Here is a 13,538-nt window from a genome sequence, read left to right as displayed (position 1 = left end):
CTCAAACATACGGAATTGAGGGGTCTCTTAGAATAAAAATAGGATATACTGAGTCAGTCTAACAACCTATTCATATCTTATTATGTGGACTCTTTGCACTAAAAATAATGTGTATAGGAATTTTGACCAGTGAATATGAATTGTATTTTGTGCATTACATTCACATCGTACTCATGTAATAATGAATTTTCAAATATTCCTTGAACTCGTCCAGAGTGCTACAGAAATCCATATAACTGGTGCTCATAGACATTTTTATGAGAAAAAAACTAGCTTGAGTGATCACACTGATTTGCTGACATAGTGGGCCCTCTGACCCTATTTTAAAATGATATATAGTTTCTGCAAATTAACATAGTAATTTTTTCTTTAATATTTTCTCCTTGAGTACATTATTTGTATTAAAAAGGGTTTATGGGAAATCATGATAATCTATTTTGACTTGGAAAATTTATACCAAGCAAAAGCCCTGATACAGGCTCATTGCTTTTTTTTTGTGCCACTTTTTATGATGATATCTCCATGATTATTTTTTCTTAAAGATGTACATTTTGTATTCTTCAACTAAAATAGATTACATAGTCAATATTTGATCTTCATATATCCCAAACAAAAAAATTATCCAGTCAGAAAACCATCCAGGCCTTGCATAATAAGTTGTGTCTAAATTAAGCTTATAGGCATTCTCCTGCCTGGAGCTCAGATTGCAGGAATGTACTGTACAATTATGAAAATTGGAAGTATGGACTATGAGAAATGGAGGAGAGTTGAGTTTTAATACCTGACATCTAAGAGTCAAGTTCCACCACCAAATAATTAATTTACTTTTATCCAATATCTTTTATAATAAATGATAATAATAATGATAATAGCATGCCATATATAATTTAATAATTATAAAAACTGTGGTAATGGAATATATTACTGTTGTCACTTGACAGATATATAACTGAGTCTATATAAGTTGCATTATAACTTTATAAGTTGCATAATCTCTACTAATAGATTACATCTTATTGGATGTTGCAAGTTTGTGTTATATGTGTTTATATTCCCAAAGAATTTAGAATGTTAATGTGAATAAGAAGCTCAATAAAGGTGAGTTGAATGAATTAATTGATATCCAAATGTGATGGAGCGATTGGTTGTCCATAAATTTCTTTTGTTTGCAAATCACTTTGATAAAGACATCCAGTTTTTTACCAATATGGTATAGAACGAATCTCAGCTAACCTCAAAAAATAAAATTATCCACATATACAACCAGAGTTCTAAAAGTGACATATGCTGTCATTTCGGCCTGGAGCTGAGGTATATAAGGCATTTGAATTTTACATGTGTCTTCATTATTCACATTAAAATGTATTCCCAGACACAAATTCCCTTTTGGAAACTAGACTATTTTACTTACAACAAACAAAAACTTAGATTTTCTAATAGAGGTATAAAAAGGAAACTAATTGATGGATTTGCCAAATAATATTCCCTATCGCTGACAACCATTAAAATTGTATACATGCACTATGAGTATAGTGTATTTTTATCAAATAAACCAAATCAATGTTATAAGTATTCAAATATTTGTATATCTGTTATGCTTACATATGCTTTAGAGTTCTTCCAAATGTAAATTTCCACAGGGAGAAAAAGTATAAATGAGGAGTTTGTACAGAAAGGGACAAAAGAACATCTGGCTTTTAATTCTATGGATAGAATTCATTGAGACCCATTTGAGGAACATTTTTCCATGCTGTGTGTGTGTGTCTGTGTGTTATGGAAGGAAGAACATGGGCTCAATAGTGTGACCTACAAGATATGACTATTATCCACTTAGAATAGTTAACTTTAGAGGTGTAAGTTACTTTTATGTTAGTGGGTATGATTTTAGCAGTTACTTTGAATTTATTATTGTAATGTTTGCATCAAAAAAAATAAAAAGAACCTGTTGCTTAGAAATAATTTTAAAGTAAGCACAAGTAGTTGGTATATAAACCAGAATTTAAACTGAAAGTTTTCAAATTATTAGGACTTATTTCCTCTCTAGCCTAAATTTTAAAATTCTGATGAAATTTTATATCTCAGTTCATTTAATATGTCTAAGCAAAACTCTCATTTACCTGGCAAAAAAATCTATGTATATAATTGCCAGGGATGAGAGTTTCAGTAGTTTGAAGTTAAATTGCTGCATATTACTGGGCATTAGTCAGAAATATTACAGCATCTGCTCCTTTCTCTGTTTTGAGTTAGGTGTTATTTCTTGTTATTAGGAGTGAATTGGTAAGTCCAAATATTCAGGCAGCCCAAGAACAGAGCATTCATTTCACTGACTGATTAGCAGCGTGATTTTTGACATCTTATTCATTGGGAATGTGTCACTTAATGCTAATTGGAATGGATGTGAATGCTTTCACATTCTTAATTAATGGATTTATTCATAGAGTAAAATCAAATATGTTTGTTATGCCTTAAGCATCAAGAATTTTTCTTTAAACAAAAGGAAAAAAAGTTCAAAAAGGTGAACTGATTATCTTTCAAGCTAGTTCCAACATGGATATTTTTGTGGAACAAGAAATAAAGCCTTCTTTAGATATAGGAAAACTGAGTAGTTTGCCATTCCTTCCTCTCGACTCCAAAAGCATTGTGACTGTTTTTGTTTTGTTGTATTTGATTCTTGCCTTGTATGTACTTGTTTACAGGTCTGTCTCCCAAAAGGCAGTGAGTTTCTTTACATAGTGACTACAGTTATTTATCGTTTTTGCAAATCAAAGTCCCTGGTAATTGGTATTTAATAAACAGTGACAGGATGGAAGGGCCCTGGCGTGGCTGACCTCTGATCTCATTCTCGTTTAGTTTTGGATTTTGTTTGAGTGATGGAAAAGAGAAGTGGCTAGTTCTAAGCAATATATTCAAATAGTTTTCCAGCATTTCCTGTATACCTAGTAGTAGCTGTAGCAATGAGAGAGATAAAATAATAAAACAATTTGTTGTTAAAGTGTATTATGTCTCATGAAATTGTTAAAGAAGGTTCAGACCTCCATCCTGGATGACTGATAATATCTATGAAAACACTTGCAAGCTATAAAGTACTACGACAATATAAGGGTTTTCCCATAAAGAAAAACTCACTGCCTTTTTGATTCATTAAGATCTGGGCTGCTTATGTGTTTCAACTGTCTTGCTTAGAAAAGACACACCATAAGATCCAGTGACATTTTCCAAAACATTTCAGGGCATCTCCATTCATTCATTCATTCATTCATCCATCCACAAACACATACTGAATGACAGGCGACATGATAAAAAAATTAGAAGCAATAAGGTGAAGAAAACAGTTCCTGTTCCCCCAAAAGGGAAGGAGTCAACTATGCAAATACCAAGTCTAGTAAAATGTGGAGCTTGCTATGGTGGAGGTTTATACATGTTTCAAGGGCAGCATGGAGGAAGGAATACCTTAGTCTGCTAGGGAATCAAAGAAAATTTCAAAAAGGTAAAATGAATTAGGCTGGGGCTCAGTGGAGGGTGAAAATTAGCCATATTGTGGAACAGAGGGAATAACATGTGCAATGATGTGGGCTAAGTATACTGTATTTAGGAAACTAAATTGGTGAGTATTGATCAGATCATAAATCCAAATACATGGCATGGCCAAAAATACAAGGTGGGATAAGATCATGAAGAGCATACCAAGGACTCATAGGCCATGCTAAAGAGTTTAAAAGCCAGTGTATAATTTTGAGCAGGGAATTATTACGGTCCAATATTTGTGTTTTAGGCCCTAATATTTGGAGGAGACTCTGGCACAGTATTGATGGATCATTATTTGGAAAGATGTGTGGGAATGCAACTCCATAGCAGCGGTTCTCAAACTTGAGCCTCCATTAGGATCACCTGGTGATTCTAAAAACACAAATTGCTGGGCTTCAGTCCCAGAATCTGTGATTCAGTGGATGGAGTGGGTGTGTGGGGGATGGGGGGGAGTGGGCAATAATTTGCATCCTTACAGGCTCCCAAGGTGAGGTTGTTCCTGCTCCAGTGATCACACACTGAAAGCCACTGATTTAGAGCACTGGTTTTAGGCTGCCCTTTAGAATTGCCTGGGAAAGTTTTAAAACTATGGATATCCAGGGCCCACCTTCCAGACCAATTACATCAGAACTTAAAAGCACTACAGGTGCAGATTATGTTGCGAGGCCCACTCTAAATGCAGGTGTAAGAAGGTTGTGGTGACAGCCAAAATAAGAGCCTTTCTAGGCGATAGTAATGAAAAAGACAGAATGCATTCAAGAAATATTTAGCTATTAACCAGTAAAACATAGTAATGGAATTTGACTAGGTCAAGAGGAAAGAAAGAAGGGTAGGGGAGAGAAAAATGTCAATGTTGACTGTGATTTCTAGCTTGGGAAGATATAGATTTTTTACTATATATATATTTGTACTTATTTCCTTTTAGAAATTAGGTAGAAGCTTACATGTATAGAAAAAATATTTGTTGTTTGTCAATTATTCAAACTTAAGTTTGGGGACAAAAATTAGACTGCATATTTAGCCATTTTGATGGAGCCAAAGTTATGCTTCTTGAAGGTTGTATAGTTACAAATTGAGCTCTCAGAAACATGACACAGTTACACACTTCATCGTGATGTGTTACCCAGCATGGGTAGGAGAGTGTCATTCATAAATCCTATCTTGAAGACTAGGTTTGGAATGTAAGACAGACTTTGTGATAATAATATTTTTATCTATATGAAACAATTCATTTCCTGAACTAGAGGGTTAGTGATACCATAGTGTGTTTATCAAGGCTGGAAACAGAACAGGAAATAGTGTCTTCCAACAGGGAAGAGCAATTAGAATAATCATTAATTAGGGTATTTGCAATTGCATTGTGAAGGATTATTCTTGGTTAGCAGAAATAAAGCTTGTACCTTGATTACAGTTACCTTGTGAAAAATACTGAATGAGTTTAGGTTACTAAAGGAATTTACAAGATGTATAAAATTCACATTTACTCCGAAATTCCTTGCATTGAAAGACACTGTTTACTACAGGTGAATCCAGGAGAAATTCATTCATTCAAACAGATTATTATAGGTCGAAAGTGTAGAATTAGCCTTAACTAATAAATTGGCAAATATTTTTCCCTGATGTCAACTCCATGTTGCAGGCCCCCCAAGCTACCATGCCCTCATGTTGTGAGAGCTATCTTCCTAAAATTGCTCTTCCTTCACCCCTCTTCTCCTGACCAATACTTTCATTAATTAAAGCTAGGTTTCCATTTACTCTCCATAAGAAATCCTTTCCTAATTTCTTCTCCCAGCCACCTTTCACTCTAGCAGTCAAGGTTAGATGCCCTTTCAAAGTGCTTCCATGGCATAGCTCCATCAAAACAAATAACATCTTTTGCTGTGGTTTGTGAATTCATTTTCTTTCATGTTTGAAAACAAATATCTTGAGGATGTTTGATTTATCTGTATCGTAGTGGTACTGTCATTTTGTTGTTGTGCTTATTTTTTCCCTGTACCTAGATGAGAGCGCAGGGTATAGCACACGGAGCTATTAGTTAATGTTTTTTCAATAAAGAAATAAATAACTAAAAGCATCTGAGGAAAAGAGCTCATTCTAATTCTATGATTACAGTTAATCATCTTTTCATTGTTATTCTAGTAACAAGGAAAATTATATATCCAATTGGAAAAATGGGAAAGGATGTATCAATTCAAATATAAAACATTACAGATGGAGGATAAGGAACCATATAAAAACAATTTTGAGAGCAAAAAGAGAGCGACATCTGAGTAAAGAATGGGAAACTGTTGTGCTCCGTCCACTCTTCCTCTGACGCAATCAGGTCGGGCTTTTTTGTTTGCTTGTTTAATTCACCCCAATCCTCACTGCTATTAAGATTCAGTTACTTGAGTCTTTTTTTCCCCCTGCGTTACTAAAGAATGATGATAGAGTGATTGTAGTATAAATTGGCCTTTATATAGGGGAGTGTTTTAGATTCCTGGCTGCTAAAACAAATATCATACAATGTGTACACTAAACAACAGGAATTTGTTGGCTCACAGTTTCAGAGGCTAGAAGGCTTGCTTCCTCCCAGGGTCAGTATCTTCTGACAGGTCAGCAATCTGGGGATTCCTTGGCTTTTCAGTCACATGCCAGTGCACATGGTGGTGTCTTCTCCTTTCTCTAACAGGTTTTGTTGACTTCCAGCTTCTTGCTGCTCCCTGTGGTTTCTTTTTCTGCATCCAATTTCCTTTGCTTATGTAAGGACTATGGCCATATTGCATTAAAGCTCACTCTCATTCAGAATAGGTACACTTAATAACATCTTCAAAGGTCCCATTTACAAATAGGTTTACACCCACAGAACTAGGGATTGGGTCCTAAATATGCCTTTTGTGGGGGACATGATTTGATACCCAACGGGTAGAATCAGTGATGTGTAACCACAAAGCAACAGAGGACAAAAGAACTGGAAGAGAATAAAGAGATGTGGTCTAGAAAAAAAAAAAAAAATGAGGGGGATCTGGACAGGAGGTAAAAGGGAGTGATTAAGAAATGAGTTAAGAAAATGGAAGATATAAAAAAAATATGCTGAATTAGATAGATAGAAAAACAAAAAGGGGGGGGGGGATGATTAAAGAAAACCTGGTACTTTCTACAGTCTTACTAATTGACCAGTTCAACTTTCTATAGACCCTATGGACCATCACAGCTGGAAAGGACCTGGAGAACCTTTTCCAGCCCCTCATCTTACAGATATGGATCGTGAGACTCCAGTTTTCATAGCTACGTGGTATAAAGCTAACTCTAAGGCCCAGGTGTCTCACTTCATACCACAATGCTATATATAGTTGTAATGGTTAGAAAAATTCTGTGGCAAAAGAGCGCCAAGGTAGTGTCTTATATTGCTTCCACAATCCCAATAGCATCATATAGAGTGATCAATTCATTTTATTTCAGCTCAATTATTTAATAATTATAAATGTATATATGTAATTATACTTGTATATGTATATAGAGTGATATATTGTTCATACAAATATATAAAATATGTATATTCCTGTTTATTTAAAATTTCTTTCAATTTTCTGTATATGAAGAAAAGTAAAACAATAAACGGGGTTTTAAAAGACCAAGGAATTAATATATCTAATCCATCACTCCTAGAATTGAAAAATTCTTTAATATTCATCCTCATCTATGTATAGGATGAAATAGATAAATTTCAAATGCCCTTCATGACCTGGCCTGTGTGTGTCCATCTAACCTCATCTTTTGCTCCACCAACACATACCACATCCCAGCTAGGCTAAACTACTTTATTTTCATAGAAAATGCCATCCTCCTTCTGTATTTGTATATATGCTTTTATTTGCCCCTTTCCCCTCTTGTTGGCATAAATCCTAAAGTTTCTTCTTTAAGGACCTATGGTATAACTTTGATGGGAAAAATCAAGAGAAGTCCCATGGGTGTCTTACACATATCTTTAAAACAGAAGGTGTCTTATTGTAAAATTACTTACTGTCAGTATCTATTATTTATTATCATATACTTTCATACCATTAGGCACAGAATGCAGAATGTGAATCCCTGGAGGGCAAGAAATGTGCATATTTTATCTTTGCATCCTCAATAGATATCAATTTCTGTTATATGATTGGTGCTCTAAAATGTTTATGAAGTGTTTACTGTAATTAATACAGGACTTTACACTTACAAGAATAAATATTTATATGCTTTAGTCATATTTCTACTCTTAGCAATGTGGTGGGTACTCAAATAATATAATTGGCAAAATTTAATAATATATATATTATGAAATATTGGCAGATAAGCAACATAAATCATATAAATATTCTGTGTGTGAGTAATGGGATTGAATATTCCTTGATGGTAAGTAAATGTTCATATCATATAGATCATAGTTTTGGAAATTAGGAAATTGATTCCATCTTAATGAGATTTTTGTACATAAATTATAGTTTGGTAAGCTCAGTTTCACAACTTGCAACAATACTATGGCTTTCTATCACATGTATATTTAAGGTAAATGAAAATGAAAGTCAAATGATCTGAAGAGGAGATTATAATTTTTTAATTAAAAAAGCTATAGGTTTACAGAAAAATCATGCATAAAATACAGAGATCCCATGTACCACCCTATTATTAACACCTTGCATTAGTGTGGTACATTTGTTACAGTTCATGAAAGAACATTTTAATAGTTGTAGTATTAACTATAGTGCATCATTTACAATAGTGTTCACTGAGTTGTACAGTCCTAATTTTTTTTATATTTTTCCAGTAACATATATATAACATAGAATTTTTAAAACTTAGCTATCATATCTTCTTTTATTCTTACATTTGTGGAATATTGTCATTGTTGTTATTCTTAAAAACTTTATCTCTGGAAGATAAATTTTTGAAATTATTTACTTGGAGACCAGTTAGGTAGCCAATTAAGTAATCCAAAATAAATTGTCACCCAGCATTGGCAGTAGATATATGTAGATGAGATTACCCCCTGGATTGTTTCAATATTCTAATTTGTAGGTTCCTGTTTTTCTAAACTCTCTCCAATGAGCATTTTCTTACAAAAAATTAATTGTATTTTAAATTTATTTTTAGTGTAAGTTGGAAAGACGATAAGCTTCAGTGTAGATGAGTATTTTAAACTATTTCATTCAGAAGTCCCTGGACTGGTAACAGCCTGTTCCCGCTTCACCATGAAACTCAGTATAACCTTTCCCATAAAAGTATTGACTACAATTTCTTTCTTCACAACTCTTACTTGGCATGTCTGTGCCTATTGTATTGCATATATATTTTAACTCTACTGGCTTATTCCCATCTCCCACAAATTGCATTACAATAGCTATCATGTCTTATGCATCTATGTATCTCTTACAGTAAAAGTGATCTCAAATTCCACAAAAGATACAGCATTTGGAGGGTGAGGTAACAGAGTAAGAAAAGGTAGTGGAAGGAAAGCCAACTTGTAGTTCAAGCCAGAACTAGGGAGGAAGTGACTCAGGAAGAGTCAGAGATTGAGCAAGGAGAAAAAAATTATTTGGTAATAAGTGGTTGATAAGTTGTAGGACATGAGGAGAAGGGAATGCTGATACCACATGCCATGATAGTAATCCCCAAACAGTGCTCCCTGGAACATTAATTTTTCATTGTGGGTGCCCTGCTTCTCCCCACCCCACAAGAAAAATTTTCTAGCCTTAAAAATTATGTAAATGTTGCTTACTATATCCTTTTCACAGTGCATTTTGCAAGGTGCAGAGGAATTCTGCAGTGAAGATACCTGCTTAACTTTTTCTGACTCAGTTTCTCAAACTATTTAATCATGGATCACCTTTCACATAACCAATAAAAGTCCATTTGTCTAATGATTTATAACACATATGTTGAGATTCTTCAAGTTCATCAGCCTGGATAATTGGGGAGATGATAGCAGTAATAGAAGCAGAGAAACTGACAGGATCAAAATTGGAGGGCAGTGGGAAGAGTGTAAGAATGTTTTGAGACATTGTCTTGGAATTGTTGATGGGCTATCTTGGTAGATGTGGGTAATAATAGGCTTTTGAAATGAAGAACAGAAGTGAAGAAAATAGTTAGATTTAGAGAGAAATATTTGGGAATCATCCACCTGGAGATGGTAGTTGAAATTATGGAAGAAAACAAGGTTGCTAAGCATGAGAATATACTAAAAATGAAAGGATAAGAGAACCCTGGGGGAGTGTGAGTGAGTTTAGCCCATATGGAAAAGTTTTATAGAAATTTCATTTAATTCTTGTAACCATATCATGATGAAAGAATCATCCCCTTTTAGAGATGAAAGACCTAAAGCACACACAGTTTAACTTTCCCAAGGTCACATAACGAGGGAGTGGTAGAGGTGAGATTGTGAACTCTAATCTAAAACTTGCTCCTCAATTTGAATGTTTGCATATATATGTAACTAATGCATTAAAAAATGTTAAATAATGCTTTTGTAGTGGTACAATAACCTTATAATTTAATAAGCTTGCCTCTATTATTTATGTCTGTTTTTGGAGTACAGTACATTTTCAATGATTGGCCCTGAGAGGAGGATAATATAGATTATTTTGAGCAAACAGTGCTCTCATTCATGAGGACACTTAATTATAAACCAGGTTGATCTCTGTACAATACAGGTTCACTGAGAATAAGTTCTTGAAACTGTATCTGCCATATTGAATTTGGCACTGGAATTTTAGGGATAAAAATTAAAAACAGGAAATAAAATATCAATTTTCCTTCCATTATTATTTTATTCATGTATTATTAATATTTTGCTTTAGTCATATGAAATCATGTTTATAGGGGCATATTAAAGTACAATTTCAAGAGTATTACTTTGAACAATTTAAGCACTCATTTTAAATGACTTCTCGTAGAGATAAACCATTTCTGTGAATTCAAGGTTTTGTGTTGCTTTCGTTTGACCTAGATTCCTTATTAATTTTATAATAAATGTACTTTATATTTCAAAATCTGATTTCATATATAAAAACTCCTGTCATTTCACAGCCAAACATAATTTTAAAATAGAACAGTGCATTCTTTTACTACTGCTCTGATAGTGCCTACGAGTCAAATATAAATATGTGCATGTACTTCAGTTTACGAATTACAAAGAGATATATGGAGAAAGCAAGATCTAATATAGAATAATTTATTCCTTTAAAACACAGCTTTCCACCTGGAAATGACACAAACGCATTGAGATTATTAGGACACAGTGAAACTACACACATGCCCACTCCGAGATATACTGGCCTTTTGTATCAGCATTCAACAAGGGTAAAATAATGCATATCACTGAATATCAGCCTTTCTGGCTCCCTTTCCTTACTCCCTTTAAACTAGCAAAACACAATAGCCAGTTTCTTCCTCCTTTCTACATCGATTGTTTTCCTGCCACTCTTTATATTACAAGCATTTGCTTCCTTTTTGTTTTTCAGCACAGTGGTGGCAATGGCCGTGACTTTCTGGCTTAATGAAATAAAGGAAATATTGTAAACAAGTTAAACCCATTATTTTCTTTATGGATGCAGCTGCAGAGTGTTTCTGATTTTTTTTCTTCTTTTTCTTTGGCGGGGGTAATAATAAGGAAAATCTCATGGCTTCAAGGTCTAGAGCTAACTGAGACATAAAATGGAAACAGGGAAGGGACTGGGAAGGGAAAATGGTTTGGTGGCCATGGGAAATGGAACATAGTTGTCTGGATGACTAGGCCAGCAGATGAAAAATTGATGGTGCCTGATTCAAGTCTCACGTCTCAGTTTTCTCAGCACTTGTTCTTGTGGTGTGTTCCTCAACTTTGGCTGATTGCCTACTCCAAACTTAATATAGCTGAACCTCATTTTTTTTTGGTAGTGCAGCCAGAAGCACAGCTGTGTGGGGACTGGCTAACTTTTTCTTTGGCTTTGACAAATAGCTGAGAGTTGGTGGGCTTGAGTGTGCACCTGTTGACACAGAAAAGTGCTGAGTTTAGTTGTCAACACTGCTGATGGTAATTTCAGCCTTTTTTCCAAAGGACGTCAATGGATCTCCTAGACCTTAGGAAAATTTTCTCCTTCTCTGCTAAATCCCCCTCCTTTACCATGAGTATACATACATGCATACGTATATACATACATACACATATATACATTTCAAGGGCATTTTTCCCTTTGGATCTTAAGCCCATCTTAGAGTAATTGTCACCGAAGGGGATTTTTAAATTATGGAAGCAATAAATTCTGTTTAAGTAGATAAATATAAATTTCTTTCATTTTTAATGTAGTAGAATTTAATAAATTTAAAAATACCTTTGGAATTACTTAGGAAATAACATTTTTATTCCTACAGATATAAATATTAAGATACACTCTTGCCCCTTACATTGCTATGTAAAAATATCACTATGTTTGTTATAGGCTATTCATTTTGACAGGAATTTGGATTGCGTACATTTTTGCAGAACTACTCATTCTTAATTTCTCAGAACAGTGGGATTGGGTTAAAAATTTGGGTTCTAATCCTCCTTTAAACGCTTATGTTAGCCATATAAATATTATTTTAATCACAAAACTTTGTTTCCCATGGGCTTATATTTTTTCCATTTTATTGAGATATATTCACACACCACACAAACCTTCCAAGGTATACAATCACTGACTCACAGTATCATCACATAGTTGTGCATATATCGCCATGATCTATTTTAGATCACTTTCATTACTCCAAAACAGAGATAAGAATAAAAAACAAAACCTAGATCCTCCCATACCCCTTTTGTTGACCAATACTATTGGTGTAGTAAATTTGTTACCGTTGATGAAAGACTATTAAAATATTACTGTTAACAGTCCATAGTTTGCAATAACTATGTTTTCCCCATATACCCCTCTATTATTTTTTTAACATTTGTAGTGTTTCATGCAAGAACTTATTTACATGCATGACTTTAAACAACCATTTTCAATCAAATTTACCTACAATACGTTACTATTTCTTACAACCCCAAGAACTAGCTACCATCACCTCTATCCATTCTCCATGGGCTTATCTTCCTTGCCATGTTTCTGTCTCTTATAAAAATTGGTCATATTACTTAAAATGTAAATATTAGTTAATTGTTGAATCTTGTAAATATATTAGGGTAGAACTGATATCCTTAGATAAAATAGGATTCATTCTGTAATATCAATTGCAGAGTCTGCTTTGCCCCCTATTCTCCCTCTCTGCTTGCTGCTATTGGCGTTTGATTACATCACTGTTTCATAAGTTTGCCAGCTTGAATAAGGAATCTGAGGAAAAGGCAGTCCCTCTTATCAAATGAAAATAGCTACAGCCTTCTCTTTCTATGAATTTGTCAAAGATATGACTTCGTTTTGGATTGTGTTTAGGTTTTTGTTTTGTGCTGTTTTTGTACTTTTCCCTTTCACAGCAATATATTTTGGGGTATGGTTTGCCTACAATATTTTCCACAGTAATCAGTGGTTCAGCTGTAAATAGAAGATAATTATTGCACCTGGGGAATGCACATTAGAAACGACTGGTATTTCTGGTTCATATATAGGTGAAAAAATACTCCGCCAGATGGACATTTATTTATGTTTTCTTGGGCAGAAATAACAGGCAGTGTGTGAGAAAATGGAGAAAATACTGAGTTGGCAGCCCTCAGCAGGTTCTTACAAAAGGTTGAGAGGACCTGATGTGCTGAGAGTTTGAAACAAAACAAATAAACAGACAAGCAAAAGAACTCTTCCATGCAGTATTTTTAGAAACATCTGTGGATTCGTGTTCTTGCCAAAGGGAATTATATTTTTCAGGTACTTTGGTCATTATAATACCCATGCATAAATAGGTGTAGGTCAGGACTATTTCAGTTACAAGTGACAAAATAACTAGCAAACTAGTTTAAGCCAAAAAGGAGTTTTATTATCTCATATAACTAAAAAGTTCAGCGGTATGGCTTACTATGGTCACAATTAGATTCAGGAGCTCAAGTG

At 34.2% G+C, this 13,538-nt stretch overlaps 1 protein-coding gene across 6 annotated transcripts in view; it reads left to right on the top strand.

Annotated features, from left to right (window-relative positions):
- The window catches only part of DMD (dystrophin), a 2,178,366-nt gene that overhangs the window by 18,072 nt on the left and 2,146,756 nt on the right, over positions 1-13,538 (top strand). For 5 of the 6 annotated variants that reach the window (XM_037821045.1, XM_037821047.1, XM_037821044.1 and 2 more), the window contains exon 1: positions 5,831-5,848. The exons of the other annotated variant lie outside the window; for it this stretch is intronic. The gene's annotated coding sequence lies outside the window, so the exon portion shown is untranslated. Of the gene's footprint in view, positions 1-5,830; positions 5,849-13,538 lie in introns of those variants that run through there. 6 annotated transcript variants of the gene reach the window in all.

Source organism: Choloepus didactylus, chromosome X, assembly GCF_015220235.1.
Source record: "Choloepus didactylus isolate mChoDid1 chromosome X, mChoDid1.pri, whole genome shotgun sequence".
NCBI lineage: Eukaryota > Metazoa > Chordata > Mammalia > Pilosa > Megalonychidae > Choloepus > Choloepus didactylus.
Note: the sequence above shows the minus strand (reverse complement) of the source record. Positions and strands in the feature narration are given on the sequence as shown.